This window comes from Bos indicus x Bos taurus, chromosome 1 (genome assembly GCF_003369695.1).
Source record: "Bos indicus x Bos taurus breed Angus x Brahman F1 hybrid chromosome 1, Bos_hybrid_MaternalHap_v2.0, whole genome shotgun sequence".
Classification (NCBI taxonomy): domain Eukaryota; kingdom Metazoa; phylum Chordata; class Mammalia; order Artiodactyla; family Bovidae; genus Bos; species Bos indicus x Bos taurus.
Genome location: NC_040076.1, coordinates 36,643,135 through 36,666,732, shown reverse-complemented (window position 1 = coordinate 36,666,732; position 23,598 = coordinate 36,643,135).

Here is a 23,598-nt window from a genome sequence, read left to right as displayed (position 1 = left end):
TTACTGTGTTCTAATTTGAGACAAGAAGTGGATAGGTTCTAATTTCTTTTTTCTAGAATTGGTTGATTTTCAGTTTGTTTGTTTGTTTGTTTTCAGAATTATTGGTAGCACACCAGGCTCCTCTGTCCCGTGGAATTTTCCAGGTAGGAATATTGGAGTGGGTTGCCATTTCCTCCTCCAGGGGATCTTCCCAACCCAGGCATTGAACCTGCATCTCCTATGTCTCTTGTTTTGCAGGAGGATTCTTTACCAGGTGAGAATTCAGAATTGTATTAGTTGCTCAGTTGTGTCTGACTCTTTGCTATCTGATGGACTGTAGCCCTCCAGGCTCCTCTGTCCATGGAATTCTTACAGGCAAAAATCCTGGAGTGGGTTGTCATTCCCTTCTCCAGGGAATCTTCCCAGTCCAGGGATCAAACCCAAGTCTCCTACATTAAAAGAAGATTCTTTACCACTGAGCCACCAAAGAACTCTCCATAAGAATTATTGTACAATTAAAAAAAATTGAAGTATGATAAACTATGTGAAACCCTAATAATTTCTAAAAGACTTTTTAAGGTTTATTGTTTGGTTTGGTTGTTTTTGTTTTTTTATTCTGTTTGTTCTTAATATATTAAAACAGAAATGTTTGCAATCTAGTGATGTACTTAGAATGCTTCATGGAGCAGAATAAATCCTTGTGCCTGTGTAGATATTTCAATAAAAGAGTAAAAAATATTTCCTTTCCCTGTCTTTTCCTATTCCCTCAATTTCATTCCACACTGCACACAAAGGGGGTTTAATTTTGGCTTCTAACTCATCCAAAACTTAAATATATAAATTGTTATTCAGTTCAGTTCAGTTCAGTCGCTCAGTTGTGTCCAACTCTTTGCGACCCCATGAATGGCAGCATGCCAGGCCTCCCTGTCCATCACCAACTCCTGGAGTTCACTCAAACTCATGTCCATCGAATCAGTGATGCCATCCAGCCATCTCATCCTCTGTCGTCCCCTTCTCCTCCTGCCCCCCCCTTCTCCTCCTGCCCCCAATCCCTCCCAGCATCAGGGTCTTTTCCAATGAGTCAACTCTTCGCATGAGGTGGCCAAATATTGGAGTTTCAGCTTTAGCATCAGTCCTTCCAGTGAACACCCAGGACTGATCTCCTTTAGGATGGACTTGTTGGATCTCCTTGCAGTCCAAGGGACTCTCAAGAGTCTTCTCCAACACCACAGTTCAAAAGCATCAATTCTCAGTGCTCAGCTTTCTTCACAGTCCAACTCTCACATCCATACATGACTGCTGGAAAAACCATAGCCTTGACTAGACGGACCTTTGTTGGCAAAGTAATATCTTTTTATTACCAGCCCTAAATCGGTTGTTGGATTAAATGAATTTTAATTATTCTTTTTCAAATTTTCCATGTTTTCAACTACTTACCTAAGGCTTAATGACCATGACAACATAAAATGTGTTCATTGGGAATGAGAGAGAAACAGGAAAGAAGGAAAAACTTTGATTCAATGATTGAATTTTAAATATTAAGATTCTCAAAACCTGTAATTCCGATTAGTTTATGATGCAAATGAGTTGTCTGTACTTTAGTCCTGAGTGTATTTGTTGGGTGAGAATCTTTTGAGGGACATTAGGTATCATGTTAATTCACAGCATTTCAGAGAGTTAATTTTTTTTTTCAACTTTGAGTAGGATAAACATTGACTATGATGCTCAGTAAATGAATGTTCTCCTTTCTGGGTGGGCTGTGGTATTGCATTTTTTCACATTTTCATCTTGTTTTTTTTTTTTTTTTTCCGCAGCAAACTTAAATTGAACACAATGTTTTAATGTTGATTCAATGTCATACTGACTCATCTGTTTGTTTTCATGTTTTTACTGGTAAATATATTTCCCTATTTCCTTCACCAGAATAGCTAAAGGCAAAAGACCAATCTGATATTCATACCCATGATATTTCATTAGAGAATGCCTTGTCCTTTGGCTGGTAGGAGAATTAGAGAGCTGATTTGTGTAGAGATGCATAAAACTGTGATAGATGAGAAAAACCTGCAATATGCAACCCTAGAATTTCAGGCTAAATAATTAATGACATAGTCTTTCCCTTAAAACCTCTTTCCCCTCAGAAAATGCTTCCAAACTGCATTCCTAAATAAAACCTCCCCAGGGGCACTTCTTTCCCACAGACATCAAAAATATACAAAACTTTCCTTTATAAGAGATCCTTGGATTGGGCCGAAATGCATTCTGAAAAAGAGGATGGAGATTAAGAAGAAAAGAATTGCAAAGAGCATGGGGGCGTCTACGCGTTTAGCAAAACCCACAGGCCTTGACACCTATCTCCTTGCTTTCTTTTCCCAAACTATATTCTTTCCCCCCTGTGATTTCCATCAGAAACCCCTCCTCTCTTCTAAGGATGTCTCTTTTGTTCACATGCGTGGTTGATCACATAACTTAGATTTAGGCTGAAGCCAAGTGACAGTTCAACCCAGTCTGGATTTTCCATCTTCCATTTTCCACCCCATTGTTGCCAGGTCTTTGATATTTGGAGAATTGGTCAGAGAAATGAATTGCTTTTCAATATTACTTTTAACAAATCCTTTTCAGTCTATCAGACCATAGGGAAAATATTAAGCATGGAGGAGAAATAATGATTTGTGGATATAAAATAAAATCACAATAAGTGAAGAATAATTTAATCTGTATAAAAAGTCATTTAAAATGCTGTTACCTCTTTATCCTTCAGCATCTGTGAGTTAAGTACTCATTTGTTCTGAATATGTCACATGGCAGGATATAATGCTAACTCTAAAATATACAAATTAATCCTCTTTGCAGAACTAACAGTACTTAAGGAGCACCTGATGGGACCATCATAATTTAATAAGCAATATGCTCATTATCATTAATACACAGGGCTTTTGTTTGTTTATTTCAACAAAACTCCTTCATTAAAGGCACTTAGGTGAATTTGAAATCTGTGAAAAAATGCTCTCCAGGCAGCCCTAGAAGGGAGAACTTAACTTTTTAATTGTAAAAACTAAGCTTGAATTGAAAGATTATTCACAAAACACATTATCAAATAACATAAATAGTGCTAAACAGTTGCTTTTCTTCAATCATTTATTCATTCACTCAACAGATATGGTAGAGTATTCAGTGAATGCCTGATATAGTGTTAAGATGCTTGTCAAGGTGAATAGATTTTTATCCTTTAAAAAGCACTTCCTTAAACATTCTATCATTTGATACTAATAATACTTTTTAGTAATGGGGTAGATGATACAAATTCTCGCTCACTTTTTCAGTGTACACTGAGGGATATGTGCAACTCCATGGAGATCAGACAGATGACAGTGAAGTTCTGGCTAGAAACCAGAGCTCCTTATTCTTGGTCCAGTATCATGTATTTACTTGGTAACTTTGAGACATAGTGAACCTGGACTTTCTGGTTACGTAAATGTTCAGGCCACCAAACAAATTACTTTTTTAAAGTAGAAAGCCCTGAGGATTTGTTAAGGAGTGTTAGTGTGCGTTCAGTTGTACCTGACATTTTGTGACCCCATGGACTGTAGCCCACCAGGTTCCTCTGTCAATAGAATTTTCCAGGCAAGAACACTGGAGTGTATTTCCCGTTTCCTTCTTCAAGGGATCTACCTGAGCCAGGGACTGAAACTGCATCTCTTGCATCCCCTGCAATCCCCTGCATTAGCAGGCCAATTCTTTATCATTGTACCCCCTGAGAAGCCCCTTAAAAAGTGAATCTATGAATAAATGATCAAAAGCATTGAAGTACCCTCCCTTTCCAATTCTTGGTTGATAGTAACCATAATTTTAATATTTATTGTAATTTGTGTTCCCTTCTCCACCCAGAATATAAGCCCTAGGATGTGAATGCTATTTGTATATTGTTCAGTGATGTATCCCAATTTCCTAGAACATCTGAGACTTAGCATGCAAAAAAAAAAAAAAAAAAAATTGCAGATTATGGAATAAAAGTTGAACCTATTTCTGAGCTTGGTGCATTTGATAAAGCATATAGTTGTATGAGCATTTTTATTCTTTTAAGAGATAACACAAAGTTCAGCCACCAATTATTTTCCATACCAAATAGTAGTAAAAAAAAAAAAAATTCTTCATGTCCTGTAATGATGATTTAATAAAATCAAACTGGTTCACCAATATCACTGATGAACATAGATGCAAAAATTCTTAACAAAATTCTAGCAATCAGAATCCAACAACACATTAAAAAGATCATACACCATGACCAAGTGGGCTTTATCCCAGGGATGCAAGGATTCTTCAATATCCGCAAATCAATCAATGTAATACACCACAGTAACAAATTGAAAAATAAAAACCATATGATTATCTCAATAAATGCAGAGAAAGCCTTTGACAAAATTCAACATCCATTTATGATAAAAACCCTCCAGAAAGCAGGAATAGAAGGAACATACCTCAACATAATAAAAGCTATATATGACAAACCCACAGCAAACATTATCCTCAATGGTGAAAAACTGAAAGCATTTCCTCTAAAGTCAGGAACAAGACAAGGGTGCCCACTTTCACCATTACTATTCAACATAGTTTTGGAAGTTTTGGCCACAGCAATCAGAGCAGAAAAAGAAATAAAAGGAATCCAAATTGGAAAAGAAGAAGTAAAACTCTCACTATTTGTAGATGACATGATCCTCTACATAGAAAACCCTAAAGACTCCACCAGAAAATTACTAGAAATAATCAATGATTATAGTAAAGTTGCAGGATATAAAATCAACACACAGAAATCCCTTGCATTCCTATACACTAATAATGAGAAAACAGAAAGAGAAATTAAGGAAACAATTCCATTCACCATTGCAACGGAAAGAATAAAATACTTAGGAATATATCTACCTAAAGAAACTAAAGACCTATATATAGAAAACTATAAAACACTGGTGAAAGAAATCAAAGAGGACACTAATAGATGGAGAAATATACCATGTTCATGGATTGGAAGAATCAATATAGTGAAAATGAGTATACTACCCAAAGCAATTTGTAGATTCAATGCAATCCCTATCAAGCTACCAACGGTATTCTTCACAGAGCTAGAACAAATAATTTCACAATTTGTATGGAAATACAAAAAACCTCGAATAGCCAAAGCTATCTTGAGAAAGAAGAATGGAACTGGAGGAATCAACCTACCTGACTTCAGGCTCTACTACAAAGCCACAGTTATCAAGACAGTATGGTACTGGCACAAAGACAGAAATATAGATCAATGGAACAAAAGAGAAAGCTCAGAGATAAATCCACGCACATATGGACACCTTATCTTTGACAAAGGAAGCAAGAATATACAATGGATTAAAGACAATCTCTTTAACAAATGGTGCTGGGAAAACTGGTCAACGACTTGTAAAAGAATGAAACTAGAACACTTTCTAACACCATACACAAAAATAAACTCAAAATGGATTAAAGATCTAAACGTAAGACCAGAAACTATAAAACTCCTAGAGGAGAACATAGGTAAAACACTCTTCGACATACGTCACAGCAAGATCCTCTATGACCCACCTCCCAGAATATTGGAAATAAAAGCAAAAATAAACAAATGGGACCTAATTAAACTTAAAAGCTTCTGCACAACAAAGGAAACTATTAGCAAGGTGAAAAGGCAGCCTTCAGAATGGGAGAAAATAATAGCAAATGAAGCAACTGACAAACAACTAATCTCAAAAATATACAAGCAACTCCTACAGCTCAATTCCAGAAAAATAAACGACCCAATCAAAAAATGGACCAAAGAACTAAATAGACATTTCTCCAAAGAAGACATACAGATGGCTAATAAACACATGAAAAGATGCTCAACATCACTCATTATCAGAGAAATGCAAATCAAAACCACAATGAGGTACCATTTCACGCCAGTCAGAATGGCTGCGATCCAAAAGTCTACAAGCAATAAATGTTGGAGAGGGTGTGGAGAAAAGGGAACCCTCTTACACTGTTGATGGGAATGCAAACTAGTATAGCCACTATGGAGAACAGTGTGGAGATTCCTTAAAAAACTGGAAATAAAAGTACCTTATGATCCAGCAATCCCACTGTTGGGCATACACACTGAGGAAACCAGAAGGGAAAGAGACACGTGTACCCCACTGTTCATCGCAGCACTGTTTATAATAGCCAGGACATGGAAGCAACCTAGATGTCCATCAGCAGATGACTGGATAAGAAAGCTGTGGTACATATACACAATGGAGTATTACTCAGCCATTAAAAAGAATACATTTGAATCAGTTCTAATGAGGTGGATGAAACTGGAGCCTATTATACAGAGTGAAGTAAGCCAGAAAGAAAAACACCAATACAGTATACTAACGCATATATATGGAATTTAGAAAGATGGTAACAATAACCCTGTGTACGAGACAGCAAAAGAGACAGTGATGTATAGAACAGTCTTATGGACTCTGTGGGAGAGGGAGAGGATGGGAAGATTTGGGAGAATGGCATTGAAGCATGTATAATATCATGTATGAAATGAGTTGCCAGTCCAGGTTCGATGCACGATACTGGATGCTTGGGGCTGGTGCACTGGGACGACCCAGAGGGATGGTATGGGGAGGGAGGAGGGAGGAGGGAGGAGGGTTCAGGAAGGGGAACACATGTATACCTGTGGTGGATTCATTTCGATATTTGGCAAAACTAACATAATATTGTAAAGTTTAAAAATAAAATAAAATTTAAAAAAATAATCTCCTTTAATTCATAATAGAATAGAAGAAATACAACTTACATACTAGGACAATTTCAGAACCTTAATAAGCTATGTTATTAAAGTCTTCCTAGGCAATTTTTTGCACAGATAACAAAAGCTAACTCTAGTTCATCTCTTTCTATAATCTTTTGCCCCTTCTCTGGTACAACTGATTAAGAGAGTATTGATATGGAGCAAGTCAGAGAAGAAGCAAAGAATGAAAAAAGTCTGCAGTTTTATCAATGGCTCTTGAATAAATTTTATATCAAATTCTAGAAAAGGAGGTTGTGAAGATCAACAGGTTTAATTTACATTGGCATTGTGTGTGTGTGCCCATGTGTGTATCTATATGCATTCCTGTACATTTGACCTATCCACTTTGGAATGATGTCTCTGTCTTACACTGTCAGAGGCAGGTACTTTTGTTTATTTTGCTTCCTAAAGAAAGTATGTCCTATTTGGTAAACAAGAAGTGAAAATTCAAAGCAAATGTAGGTAGGAGAACAGCTCACCCAGGAAAATTGAAAAACACACCACCAAGCCTATTGCTCACACTGCACTCTCTTCCACCCCTCTTTTCTGCTGTGATTTATTTTCTCAATGTTTCTCATGGTATGAGTACGTTCTTGTGGATGGACCCCTGCCTTCAACCCCCAGGCATAGAAACCTAGCTAGCTCTTCAAACAAAGAGTATATAAAGTTGTAAAAAGATTTCTAGATGGCTCCTTTTTGAATATATCAAAGAGAAATATGTTTTATCCTTATTTTGTATGTGTTTAAATAAATCCATTATACCTATAAATAGCCCTCATTAATGCATTTTAGAAGAATTAATGATACTTTGTTATCTTTTTCCAGATGTTATTGATGGAATAGTTTTAGAAATATGTTAATCAGACTTTAAAAGCAGACAGAAAAAAAATTACATATTTACTGTGGAACTAACTTCTCCAGTAACTTTTTGTGCCTGGACAAAATAAGTAATAGTAAGGGTCTTAATCCTTACAGCATCAGGATATAAAATGTTTTATTATTTGTTTTATGTTTGTGTTTATTTGTGTTTGGTTTGTCATTTCTGTTTTTTCAGTACTGTATAATTTTAATAGTCCTTATTTTGTGCAGACATTCTTCATTTTCAGTGTCCATATCTTTGGATGTATTTATATTATGGCAGTGATTTTAAATGTGTTCACTGGCATTTTAAAATCATGACTTGATGAACTTAGGACACTTGCTAATTTTCTTGTTTAAAGGATACCTGAAGTTAAGAAGACAAATGGAAGAACTCTACCTGAAAAACAATTCTGCAGGGAAAATATAAGTTATATAAATCCTTCCTTTTGACTAAAACAATTCCTCTGCCTTTAAAAAGGAGAGAAAAAAAAGAAAAACAATTTTCTAGAGGACCAAAAGATGCAATATCTGTGAAGGAGATTTAAGTAAATGTATTGTGTTTGCTCTCCCCACATTTAAGCAAGTATTTCAGAAAGTTTTCAGGTTGATCTTTTATTAAAGTGGAGAAAAAAACCACTGTGCTTAGAAATATGTATCCACAGTTCCAATCCTAAATCCAATACATGAATTTAGATTTCTTTCCTTTTGTCCTTCTTTCTTTCTTTCCTTCCTCTCTCCCTCCATCACTCCACTACTGTCATCTTATCATATATTTATTGACATTTATTGAACTTATATTCTATCTTAGAAGTTGAGGAATATATAACTGAATAAATCAATTAGACTCACTGCTGTACTTAAGTTTTGTTTTGTTTTGTTTTTGTAGTAAAATATGGGCAATGATGTATATCTGATACAGTTATTTTTCATAATAAAATAAGCATGGTGTTTGAAAGGATTTAGCTAAATATCTATCATTTAGAATAAGACCTGAAAGAGAGGTAGATCTTTCCTAATAAACTGGTTCCAGTTTTCCAGTTGGTCTGTTACAGGAGCTCCTAATAGCCCCTATTGTTACTCTACTTTCAAATCTAAAAAACTAGGTGAATCCTTGACTGCTGTCTGGTCTAGACCAATGGACCAGCTGAAACAAGGCTTTTTATAATTCTCAGTTCTTAGATCTATGGAGAATGGCTCACTTACTATATGAATGAAATATGGTTGGATCCCCTTCCTGTTCAGTTCTCATGCTTCACAATGCTCAGCGGGCAGTAGTCAATTTACTAAGGTCTTATCCATCACAACTGAAAAGATACCAGGCATTGACTTGATGAATGGAAGATAAATCATGAGAGGGTTATCCATTCAGGCAGAGCTGAATGACACTGACAGAGCCCTGCGTGAAAGCTCATTTTGTGTTCGCCTGTACTGCCGTGAGCTTCACTTGCCAATGATATCGGTGGCTTCCCCTGTATGAAGCCTTCTCCCTTTATTCCCTTCAACAAGTCACCCAGTTGGCAAAATGAAAGAAATACCAAGGAGACAAGATGCTATTATGATCTGAAAATTCAAGTTCAAAAATATTCTTTGTCTTTGTTCTTTGCTACAACAAAAACTAAGTGCACGATTTTTGTTGTTGTTACGTGGAAACAGTTGAAACAGTTCCAATATATGAGACTTACAATGCTAATAGGGTGGGGAAGCATTACTGCATATTTAGCCTTAAAATTCTCAATAAAATATACTTGCTCATAATGCTATTTTATTTGAAAATAAGTAATAACTTTATTTTTTAAAGTGTTTAGAAGCCTAATTTTGGGGAAGTAAACATTTTGAGCATTTCATTAAATGTTATTATAATTTTCATGTAAAATGTTAAGATGAAATGCGTAAAGTCTTTCTGTGCTTTCCCTCACATTTTTGTAGCAGTCTGTTAAGTATTGAAAATTAGTGGATTATTCCATAACATATGACAATCATATTAAAAATCAAGTTAGTTTTCTAGAGGACTGCATTACTTAGTACAAATATTTTCACATCATGATATAGGAATTTAGAGAGACCTCACAAAAAGTACCTCAGGTGTTAAAGCCAAACAAAGAAGGCCTGCTATTTTGCATTCCTGATACTGTTCAAAGAATTGGAATAATTTAAAATAGTCAATCATCAGTGACTCTCCCAACACTTGCTGATAATGTAGATAGAAATTTGAGTTATATAAGACTTTAGCAATTTTCTTCAAGACATTGGTAAATCTGTAAGTATTCTTTCATAGAATAAGGAAAACTACATCGTTCATTTGTGTATTAATCATTGTTACAGTATCAGAAACACTAAGGAAAATATAAATTCACACCACTCTAGGGTAAACTTAGATGAGATTAAATTTTGAGATTATCTTTAAGATATCTGTTGTATCCATCAGGACAAAAGAGAAAAAAATGTAAGAAAAAAATCAAATATGCAAATTGACTACATTTTTTATATTTCACTTAACCATAAATATAACCAATCCTATAAAGGCCCTTTAAATGATCTTCATCTTTTAATTTGAGAAAGAAGAAAAAGATGTTTTGGATTCTATAACTTGATTCTAAAATGCATCAATACTAGCTTAATTTCAAGATAGAATGAATGGAAGTCTTTAAAAAGTGTCAACATTACAACAATTTTGAGGATTTTTACTATATGTTATATCTTGAATAATGGAACTAAAAATGGCAGCCATTCAGTTGAATGAAATAACAAGAAATCAAGAATTATGCCAAAGTATTCATTAAAAATAAACTTTTTCTCTGTTCCAGGATGCCTGTAGTATTTTTTCTATGAAAAGTTTGATGATAATCAATCTTTTCATCTCATACTATGCTAGTTCTCATAGTGTCATAAATTAATAGCTTTTATACTGAGTTGAAGAATTGATGTTTTTGAATTGCGGTGTTGGAGAAGACTCTTGAGATCCCTTGGACTGCAAGGAGATCCAACCAGTCCATCCTAAAGGATATCAATCCTGAATATTCATTGGAAAGACTGATGCTGAAGCTGAAACTCCAATATTTGGCCACCTGATGTGAAGAACTGGCTCATTTGAAAAGATCCTGATACTGGGAAAGATTGAAAGTGGGAGGAGAAGGGGACAACAGAGGATGAGATGGTTGGATGGCATCACTAATTCAATGGACATGAGTTTGAGTCAACCCCAGGTGTTGGTAATAGACAGGGAGGCCTGGTGTGCTGTGTTCCATGGGGTTGCACAGAATTGGACATGACTGAGCAACTGAAATGAACTGAACTGAACTGAATAAATCTGTTAAGATGTCACATGTTGTATCAACCTGATATATTATTGTTAGGAATGTCATATCCTAAAACATATCAAAATAGGAGTATTATTTCCTTATGAAGGAATATATGAAGAAAACTAACTTTTAAAGACATATTGTGAAGGCTAGCTTATTGTATGTTTGTCTGTATCTACATTTATTTCCAGTACAAGTAAAATTAATATCTAAAGAATATTTTTCATTTTCTGAATTATCTTGGAAATAAATCCCTTAATGTAATTAATTGTATTCATTACTGAAAATGACCAGTTGATTTAAAGGATATACTGTTTTTGTCACTAAAGACAATATAGCTATGTTTAAAAAGAAAAAAAAAACAAAAACCATATTTGCTTTTGATTGTCAGACTCTCTTAACATGGTAAGTACCTTTTTCATGGTTGTTATAAAATTAAAAACAATTGGTAGCTCTCTCTATTCCTGTGTATTCAATTGATTCAATATTAATTTAGTGTTAGTATAGAAGGAAATTTATTATGTACTCTTGAGTATTAAAAGACACAATTTAATTATGCATGTATTACATAAAGTACAGGCTTGTTATCATAAGAGACAGTGAAGTTTCAGGGGCATTGTTCACAGATGAGACCTGAGCAGATGTCATAAGAGAAGTCACATTTGAAGTAAGTAGAAATGCACAGATCAAGAGAAAACTTCAAGTAGAATATAATGGTCAGATTTGGAACATATTGATGGTACTGACAAAACCATGGAATAGCAGTCCTCTTCTGTAAGGATTCTGGGTTTGTATAAGAGAATAGAGTAAGAATAATTTTGAAAAGGATGTGTGGTGTGAATTTTGAAGTGCTCTGACTACTTGCTTGAGGAGTCGGAACATTTTGTGAAGGCTATAGGGAGATGGGAAAGTTTTTGAGCATGCGTATGACACAACTGAATCTGAACATTAGGATAATTAATAAGAGAGTTCTGGGCAGACTGCAATGTTCAGGTAAACAGTGAGTGGAGAGATGGAGATATTTCAAGCCTGAAGCAGTGGTCAAATAAAGGGGACTGAAATGGAACTGAAACAACAGGCATATGAAATACAAGAGGGAGAATACACAAGGAATAACAGTGTGTAGTAGAGAGAGAATGTGAAGGTGTCAGAAAGGAGCAGCCTTTTCAAAACTCGACAAAATGGTATAGAGTTAAATAATTCAGAATTCTTTGAAGAATCAGTGTGACCAAAGGTCTCAGCATGCTCCCATTTTCAGTGACTTGTCTCATCTGCTGATCATTTCCTAGCTTTCAAATTATATGTAAAACATTTAATATATATATATATATTATACAGGATATATAATATATGGGATGTATATATCTGTTTGTTTATATATATATATAATTTTAGACACTTTTACTTTTGCAGAATAAGATATTTGAAATCAGTTTCCACATTCTCTTCCATGAAAGAATACTTCTCTCAATTTTATCTATTACACACTAAAAAATTAATACGTGGCTTAAGAAATATGATGACTCATCAAATTTATTTGCATAGCTTTTCAAACTCTTTACAGTCTATCATTTAGTGTGTATTTTTTCTCTCCATAGAAATGTATTAATAGAGCCTTGAAAAGCTTGTTTTCTCATAAAGTCTAGTTTCAACTACAGGCTTCCTCTATGATGAAACAAAATGCCTTAGACTAGGCTTAAGATAAAGTCTTAGATGGAATTAAGAATTAGATGAAATGCATCACTGAAAAAACTTGGAATTTCTCTATAAATATAATAATAAGTATAGAATTACAAAAGTCATGTGTGTTCCAATAGGTGAGGCACAAGTTTCCTTTTTCTCCCTTCATCTCTGTCAGTCCCCCACCTCCACACCTCTCAACCACATCTGCTTCTCTCATCCTACCAGCGTCTCTACCTACTTTTCTCTTATCCTCTGACCTTCTGACTTTTCTCTTTCCCATCTTTCCAAATTCATTTCTTTCCTATATATGTTTAATGTTTTCCCATGAATTGTCAGGAAGAGCATATACTTATTCTTACTAGAACATTTATATTCCATGTAGTTGGAAATAGCAATTATATGAATTAATATAGCATTCATTATTAGTCAAAATGATTTTGTTACATTTATGTTACTAAATGTACACATTTTGCTTGAAGGTGAAGGTGATGTTTTAATATAGATACACACACACATGCACATACACAGACACACACCATTCTTATCTGAAACAATTTACATTAAAAAAGCTAAGGAAAGGCTATTATTTTTTATTCATTTATTTAGCTATTTCTTTAATATTCCCAGGCTTGGTTTTCTTTTCACTGATTTTGGGGGTAAGACAAAAGAGAAAATTCCTTATGATAGAACACTATAAAATGATTATCATTATTTCGTAAAGTATAAAAATCAAATTGAACTTTTTTAACCACAGATTAATCATCTTTTGTATAATTTACTTTGCTTGTTATAAACAGCATTGTCCTGAACTATTCCCCTTTAAAATATTTTAAGCCATGCTGGGTCTATCTCTGGGGAGGGGGAGACACAGACCTTAATGAAGAGTAGGTTACTGTATATTTACCAATATTTACTACATTTATTAAATAAAGGGCTTATTTGATTAAATTTATTTACCATCTTAATAGGGAAGGTAAAGAGGTAAGCTGTATACAGTTATTTAAAATAAACTTTATATTCTAAAAACAATCATAGCTTATGCAAACATTTTAACAAAAGGAAAAGCATTTTCATGATTTTACAATAGCACAGGAATAATAAAATATGTAATTCTTTAGGGAGATCAATTGAATAGAAGAACTGAATATAGTTATGTAGTTTATTAGTTATAAAATACGTGATAAAACTTTTAAATTATCTTGAGTTCATGACATAAATTTAATATGCAAAATTTTAGTAATCTTGATTTTTAATATTTTTAGCATTTGGTTTTATCTAAGGAAATATTAAAAATGTCTTATGTTCATTAAGCATACAATTTTCAAATCTATCTTCATTATCCATATTACTGAATAAATGGCTTGACCATAACACATGGCACTAATCAACACTTTGCTGCATGAAGAACCTTGTAGGTTTAAATGTTTCACAATCATAAAACAATAGAATTTTTAAACTAAACATGTACAGCTCAAAATGAATAGGTAGACAAATATGTGACTCCTTAGCTTTCTATTCCCCTCAATATTTAAAACATGTTTTAAGCAATTTGAAAAAACAACCATATCATAAAAACACAGATTGAGTCTGTATTAACTTTTAAAGGATAGAGTGCACAACATCTCTTGTAATATTGTCATCTATCCAATGAAATTAGGTGACAGTAAAACAAACTATGGGAAACGTTCAAATGGTACATTCCAGCAACGAATTAATGGATTATTAAGAAGTCAAAGCTATGTTGGAAAGTTTAAAATTAAATTGTAATTGAGCCCTTTGATGTCCACAGTAGCATATGACTTTGTTTAGTTAATTTAAATGAAATATACTTAAAATTTCCATAGTTTGTTGGATAATAGAAGTGTCATTTATATCATGGAGTCCATGTAATGTTTTATAAATCTGTGAAAATATTAATGTGTAAAGATTATGGGTATGCCCTACATTCTAATGGAATTCAAGTCTAAATGCTGAATTAGGCATTTATCATGTAATCATTACTGCACACAAGAAATACTCACCTTCTAACAAATGCTTGTGTCATTATAGAGGAAGAATATTATCTTTTCCTGTATGTAGTAAACAATAGTAACCAATAAGATACATTATAAGAGACTTCTTATAATTTCTTACTAATTTTTACTCATGAAATATGAATTTACTCTCAAAGCAAAAGTTTTCATTATGTAATAATTGAATGATGTTATAATTTAATATAATCATTTTTTCATGGTAATTAATTCTGAAGTTGACAAAGAAATTAACATTACTATGTCAAACCACACTAAATTTAATTTAAAATTAAGATCATGAATAAGTCATGATCATATTTGAGCAAAATTGTATTGCCTTGTTTCATATTATGGTCATTTCTTTTTGAATTTATGAAGAAAAATGTTTTGCCAGGTTATCTACTGGGCATCAAGTGTTAAAGGTTTCCTCAGTGATTTCCTTTCATGAAGTAGATTAAGTACCCACAATATTTTGTTTGGAACTAAGCATACATGTTTAGGTAACCAAGGATGTTCATAATTATAGTTGCTTGGGATTAGGGCACCTTACTGAATTAAATCCAAGAAGTATTTTAAATATTGCAGCACCATTTTTTCTGTGTTACTGAATAATTGGTAACACTAGATTACAAGATTTGCAAGCTCTCCGAGTTGCTGTATTTTCATAGGGAAAAGGTTCCTTTCATTCAGGCTTAATAAGCTTGGCCTATATCAGCTTTTCTCACATCAGCCCAAGTGTCACATTTGGGCTGGGGGAAGCTTGTTAGCAGTAATTACCAGCAGTAGGTTCTATTATTTGCCAAAGTAATTTTCACTGCTAAGTACCACCAAAACTGCCTCAAGCCTTTAATTTTTTTCCCTTCCTCTTGCCTTCCTTCGCTTTCTTTTAAGTTAGTGCATTTTCCCATGGTACTGCTCTCTGTGGTGTGGGACAAGGCAGAGGGAAGGCTCTGGGTATCAATGTGCTCTTGAGACACAGGGTCAGGCCTAGCGAAAGCCTTTCACAAACAGAGCCTGAACTCTATTAGAGATGCAAATCCACTCTCTGAGTAAGGATTGTTTCAGCGACATAATGGAGGCCAAGGAATTCCACTGTAGCTCCCCTTTCAGCCTGGGTCCTTTGTCTGCGTCTTAGCAAATTTCAGCAGCCTGTTTAAACTCCAGCTATTGTCCCCTTGGCTTCATTGATTTCTCTGCCTGCCACCAACTCACAATGGCCTGATATGAACATCTTTGTTACTGCTTTTGTACTGTATATCGGAGTAATGTTTCAGCAGATTGAGGCCTAGGAGGAAGAATTAAACCTGTACTACACAGATCATGATGAATTGCAGGATTTACATATCATTTTGAGACTTTGGGGGTTGGCGTGGAAGGGAGAGGTTGTTGCTGAATGCTGTTGTGTCTCAAAGGATGTTGTCCGAGGACAGAGTGACAGAAAAGGAAGTGATTTAGATAGTCCCTGACAGCTTAATACGCAGAATACAGACAAATTGTGGAAATTCACAGGCATCCTATTCTTTTCCTATATATAGCAGATTTGATTCTGAATCTTAGCATGGTTCACGTGCAGAAGCTTTATGTGGTTGTCACATTTTACTCTTTCAGAACTGAGGTGGTAGAAATACTGACATTTTAGATCTCATTATTCTTGGTTGACATAAAAACTTCCATGATTTGGAGATTTGCAAATAATGGAAGTAAATCTTTCATTGTTAGAAGCAGTAATGATTCCCAAAACATATAGTCACTTTATTAAAACAATTAAGTGATCTTTACCTATTTTCAAGGTTTTCCTAACTATGTAGAATTTTGTAAAGACATATTTAAGTGGTGGATGAACTATGAAATAATTTTCCCTCCAATATTGAAAGATAATTATAAAGAAATACCCAGTTGTGTACTATTAAGTGTTTGATAACTGATTCTCTCAGAGGAAAGCAAATCTGATGTGTTGGCCTTTGCTGATTTTTTGTGATGCACATACTTCCACCATAACCAGTTTCTCTTGCCAATGAAATCTCTGAATGTGGAATTGGGAAAGAAATATACCTAGTTAGTTTCTGTGAGCTTTACAAGGCAGCTCCAGCACAAAGCTGGGGTATCTGATTGTCTTTTCTTTTTACTATGTTGTTATAAACAATCTTAAAAACTTGTGAGAATGAGGCTGTAGAAATGCATAGATAGTGGTGCTTAAAATACTGTAATTATATTGGATTTTCATCTGAGAAATTTATCTTGTATGGTTGATATGATTTATGTGTAAATTATGTTTTTTCCCTTTATTTTTTAAAACCAGTATCTTTAGGCTCTATATGATATGTGATTGGCATCAAAATGAAGGGGTAGAAATGGATCCGAATAGACTCATTTTATATGCTTCAACTTTCCAAGAAGTACACAGTTAGGATAGAAGGAAGTTTTCATTTCTTAATTGAAATAGAAGAATCATTTATTTAATGAGTTTTAATAAACATACTTAAAGGATAAAATGTTTTAACTTCTATTCACATGAACATTAGGATCACAATACCCTACATGCACATCTACTTAAAAAATATGAGATTAAGAGAAATGCTTTTTTAAAAATCTCTTGTTTTATATCCCCCAAATTACTGAATTGCCTATAAATCCTGAAATACACAGTACAGTTTCACACTTTCCTACTATCACATCTGCTGTCCTCTCTAATACTTTGAGTGCTGTTATATCACATTTATAAATTCTTTAGTGAGTTGTCACCTATTTTGTACATGTCTAATTTGACATACATCTTACATTATTTGAATACATGTCTTTCTACCCTGTTAAGTTCAAAGCTCTTCTAAGAGAAACCCAATGTGTTATTCAGCTTTCTATCACCAATGCACGTAGCAGAGATCTTAGCAAACTATTTATGAACAAAAATTAATTGAATCATAAACTATTGGCATTTTTTTTTGGCTATAAAATTATATTTTTATTGAAATATAGTTGATTTGCGATGTTGTGGTACAGTGAAGGGATTCGGTTATGTATATATGCACTCTTTTTTAAATTTTAATTTTTTAGTTGAATGGTAATTGCTTTACAGAATTTTGTTGTTTTCAGTCAAACAGCAGCAAGAATCAGTCCTAGGTACACCCATGTTCCCTCCCTCCTGAACCTCCCTCCCATCCCCTTCCCACTCCCACCCCTCTGGATCGTCACAGAGCCCCCGTTTGAGTTCCCTGAATCATTCAGCAAATTCCCACTGGCTGTCTATTTTACATATGGTATTGTAAGTTTCCATGTTACTCTCTCCATGCATCTTACCCTCTCCCTCCTCCCCTCCTGCTATGTCCATAGGTCTGTTCTCTGTGTCTATTTCTCCATTGCTGCCCTGAAAATAATCAGTACCATTTTTCTAGATTCCATATATATGTGTGTTAGTATACGATATTTATATTTCTCTTTCTGATTTACTTCACTCTGTATAATAAGCTCTAGGTTCATCCACCTCATTAGGATTGACTCAAATGCATTCCTTTTTATGGCTGAATAATATTCCATTGTATATATGTACCACAGCTTCTTTATCCATTCACCTGTCGATGGACATCTAGATTGCTTCCGTGTCTAACTAGTGTAAATAGTGCTGCAGCGAACACTGGGGTACATGTGTCTTCTTCAGTTTTGGTTTCCTCAGGGTATATGCCTAGTTGTGCAATTGCTGGGTCATATGGTGGTTTTCTTCCTAGTATTTTAAGGAATCTCCATACCTTCTTCCACAGTGGCTGTATCAGTTTACATTCCCACCAGCAATGCAAGAGGGTTCCCTTTGCTCCACACCCTCTCCAGCATTTATTGTTTGTGGACTTTTTTTTTTTTTTTTTAATTTTTAAAAGAAAATCCATCCTGAACCCTCCTCCCTCCTCCCTCCCCATACCATCCCTCTGGGTCCTCCCAGTGCACCAGTCCCAAGCATCCAGCATCGTGCATTGAACCTGGACTGGCATCTCGTTTCATACATGACATTTCACATGTTTCAATGCCATTCTCCCAAATCTTACCACCCTCTCCCTCTCCCACAGAGTCCATAAGACTGTTCTATACATCAGTGTCTCTTTTGCTGTCTCGTATACAGGGTTATCATTACCATCTTTCTAAATTCCATATATATGCGTTAGTATACTGTATTGGTGTTTGTCCTTCTGGCTTACTTCACTCTGTATAATAGGCTCCAGTTTCATCCACCTCATTAGAACTGATTCAAATGTATTCTTTTTAATGGCTGAGTAATACTCCATTGTGTATATGTACCACAGCTTTCTTATCCATTCATCTGCTGATGGACATCTAGGTTGCTTCCATGTCCTGGCTATTATAAACAGTGCTGCAATGAACATTGGGGTACACGTGTCTCTTTCCCTTCAATTTTTTTCTATTTATATGCCTTTATACACTTTATATTGATTCCTGGGTTTATTTTCTCTTTGCAATTCAATATTTTAAATATTCCACCAGTTTATTGTCAAAGTAATTTTTGTCTAAATTACGATAGAATTCATCCAGCCTATTTTTAACATCTGTGCTTCCAGTTTTCTTAACTTGCATATTCTTATGACATGGTATGTTGAATTCACTCAAAACTTACAAAAGCAGTTTTCCTAACTACCTCACATTCATACTTTTAACCATGCCATTGACTGAGCATCAATACATATGTCCTTTAAATAATCAGCATTTGCACAGTTTAAAAACATGTACCATCCAATTATATTTTTGTCACATTTTTGTCATTTCATGATTTCTTTAAAGTGTACTAAAGAATGTGTATGGAGAAGGCAATGGCACCCCACTCCAGTACTCTTGCCTGGAAAATCCCATGGACAGAGGAGCCTGGTAGGCTGCAGACCATGGGGTCTCGAAGAGTCGGACACGACTGAGCGACTTCACTTTCACTTTTCCCTTTCATGCTTTGGAGAAGGAAATGGCAACCCACTCCAGTGTTCTTGCGTAGAGAATCCCAGGGATGGGGGAGCCTGGTGGGCCGCCATCTATGGGGTCCCACAGAGTCAGACACGACTGAAGTGACTTAGCAGCAGCAGCAGCAAAGCATTTGTAACATCCAGACATGCAAGATCCACATATTTTTATATCATATCATATCCATGTTTTGCTATCAAAAAAAGAACTCTACAATTTGTAGCTAGAGTCCAGGACTGTTATTGTCCCTATTACTATTGTCCCCATTACCTTTTTTTTTTTTAATTTTATTTTATTTTTAAACTTTACAATATTGTATTAGTTTTGCCCAACATCGAAATGAATCCGCCACAGGTATACCCGTGCTCCCCATCCTGAACCCTCCTCCCTCCTCCCTCCCCATACCCTCCCTCTGGGCCTTCCCAGTGCACGAGCCCCAAGCATCCAGCATTGTGCTTCGAACCTGGACTGGCAACTCGTCTCATACATGATATTACACGTTTCAGTGCCATTCTCCCAAATCTCCCCACCCTCTTCCTCTCCCACAGAGTCCACAAGACTGATCTATACAGTGTCTCTTTTGCTGTCTCGTACACAGGGTTATTGTTTCCATCTTTCTAAATTCCATATATATGCGTTAGTATACTGTATTGGTGTTTGTCCTTCTGGCTTACTTCACTCTGTATAATAGGCTCCAGTTTCATCCACCTCATTAGAACTGATTCAAATGTATTCTTTTTAATGGCTGAGTAATACTCCATTGTGTATATGTACCACAGCTTTCTTATCCATTCATCTGCTGATGGGCATCTAGGTTGCTTCCATGTCCTGGCTATTATAAACAGTGCTGCGATGAACATTGGGGTACACGTGTCTCTTTCCCTTCCGAGGAAAACCTTTTTTTAAAATGATACTTATGATATGCATCATATTCCTCCTCATTCTTCAAAGGGCAGTTAAATCCTCACTCCTCTCCGGCATTACCTTTTAAAACTTCCATTAGTAATCACCTTGTTGATCATTTAGCTTTTATTTCATATGCCATTTACAGCCACTGCTTAAAATGAACCTAGGCACAGCCCTTACATGATACATAAAAATTGACTCAAAATGGATTATAGACTTAAGTGTAAAAGGAAAAACTATAAAACATCTGAAGGGAACATATTCCAAAATCTATGTAAAACCTGAGTTTAAACTTTAGTTATAGAATATTAATATAATACCAAGAATAATTATTCAAAGAAAAATAGATAAGTGGGACTATATTAAAATTAAAACTTCTATTCAGAAGAAAATGCTGTTAAAAAAATAAACCACAAGTCACAGACTAAGAGAAAACACAGAAAAAGAATCTGAAAAAGAACTTCCATCCAAAATAGACAAATAACATGTACAATTCAAGATCAAAGAAACAGACAAATTAAAATGGGCAAAAGTTTTGAACAAATATCTTACTATACCATATAGCTACAAGATCGCAAATAGCATACTAGAAGCTCATCATCATTTGTCATTAGGAAAAGGCAAATTAAAAGAATAACTATTCAGTTCAGTACAGTTCAGTCGCGTAGTCATGTCTGAATCTTTGTGACCCCATGGACTGCAGCATGCCAGACTTCCCTGTCCATCACCAACACCTGGAGTTGACTCAAACTCATGTCCATTGAGTCAGTGATGCCATCCAACCATCTCATCCTCTGTCGTCCCCTTCTCCTCCCACATTCAATCTTTCCCAGCATCAGGGTCTTTTCCAATGAGTCAGCTTTTCACATCAGGTGGTCAAAGTATTGGAGTTTCAGCATCAGTCCTTCCAGTGAATATTCAGAACTGATTTCCTTTAGGATGGACTGGTTAGATCTCCTTGCAGTCCAAGGAACTCTCAAGAGACTTCTCCAACACCAGAGTTCAAAAGTTTCAATTATTTGGCACTCTGCTTTCTTTATAGTCCAACTCTCACATCCATACATGACCACTGGAAAAACCATAGCCTTGACCAGACTAGACATTTCTTTTTTGACAAAGAAATGTCTTTGCTTTTTAATATGCTGCCTAGGTTGCTCATAACTTTTCTTCCAAAGAGTGTCTTTCAATTTCTTGGCTGCAGCCACCATCTGCAGTGATTTTGGAGTCCTCCCAAATAAAGTCTGCCACTGTTTCCACTGTTTTCCAATCTATTTGCTATGAAGTGTTGGGACTGGATGCCATGATCTTAGTTTTCTGAATGTTGAGTTTTAAGCCAACTATTTCACTCTCCTCTTTCACTTTCATCAAGAGGCTTTTTAGTTCCTCTTCACTTTCTTCCATAAGGGTGGTGCCATCTACATATCTGAGGTTATTGATATTTCTCCCAGAAATCTTGATTCCAGTTTGTGCTTCATCCAGTCCAGCGTTTCTCATGATGTACTCTGCATGTAAGTTAAATAAGCAGGGTGACAATATATAGCCTTGACATACTCCTTTCCCTATTTGGAACCAGTCTGTTGTTCCATGTCCAGTTCTAACTGTTGCTTCCTGACCTGCAAACAGGAGTCTCGAGAGACAGGTCAGATGGTCTAGTATTCCCATCTCTTTCAGAATTTTCCACAGTTTATTGTGATCCACACAGTCAAAGATTTTGGCATAGTCAATAAAGCAGAAATAGATATTTTTCTGGAACTCTTGCTTTTTTGATGATCCAACGGATGTTGGTAAATTGATCTCTGGTTCCTTTGCCTTTTCTAAAACCAGCTTGAACATCCGGAAGTTCACCGTTCACATATTGCTGAAGCCTGGCTTGGAGAATTTTAAGCATTACTTTACTAGCGTGTGAGATGAGTGCAATTGTGCGGTAGTTTGAGCATTCTTTGGCATTGCCTTTCTTTGGGATTGGAAGGAAAACTGACCTTTTCCAATCCTGTGGCCACTGCTGAGTTTTCCAAATTTGCTGGCATATTGAGTGCAGAACTTTCACAGCATGATCTTTTCAGATTTGAAATAGCTCAACTGGAATTCCATCACCTCCACTAGCTTTGTTTGTAGTGATGCTTCCTAAGGCCCACTTAACTTCACATTCCAGGATGTCTGGCTCTAGCTGGGTGATCACAGTGTGATTATCTGGGTCATGAAGATCTTTTTTGTACAGTTCTTCTGTGTATTCTTGCCACCTCTTCTTAATATCTTCTGCTTCTGTTAGGTTCATACCATTTCTGTCCTTTATTGACCAGGAGTTGACTGTGACACAGATCATGAACTCCTTATTGCCAAATTCAGACTTAAATTGAAGAAAGTAGGGGAAAGCACTAGACCATTCAGGTATGACCTAAATCAAATCCCTAATGATTATACAGTGGAAGTGAGAAATAGATTTAAGGGACTAAATCTTCAGAGTGCTTGATAAACTATGGACAGAGGTGCATGAAAATATACAGGGAACAGGGAGCAACACCATCCCCAAGAAAAGAAATGCAAAAAAGCAAAATGGCTGTCTGAGGAGGCCTTACAAATAGCTGTGAAAAGAAGAGAAGTGAAAAGCAAAGGAGAAAAATAAAGATACACACTTTCAAATGCAGAGTTCCAAACAACAGCAAGGAGAGATAAGAAAGCCTTCCTCCGTAATATGCAAGAAATAGAGGAAAACAATAGAATGGGAAAGACTAGAGATTTCTTCCAAAAACTTATAGATACCAAGGAAACATTTCATGCAAAGATGGGCTCAATAATGGACAGAAATGGTATGGACCTCACAGAAACAGAAGATATTAAGAAGAGGTGGCAAGAATACACAGAAGAACAATAACTATAGACCTATTCTAATATTTAAAATGAAAATAAAACCTGACAATGAAAATTGCTGGTGAAGTACAGAACAGCAAGGACTCTCACTTATTGCTGATGAAAATCAAAATTCTTTTGAAAATAGTGTAGTAGTTTCTTACAAACCTAAACACCATCTAACTATACAACCTAGCAGTTGTGCTGCTAGGTATTTACCCACCTGGTTTGAAAGCTTAAACATGGCAGTGTA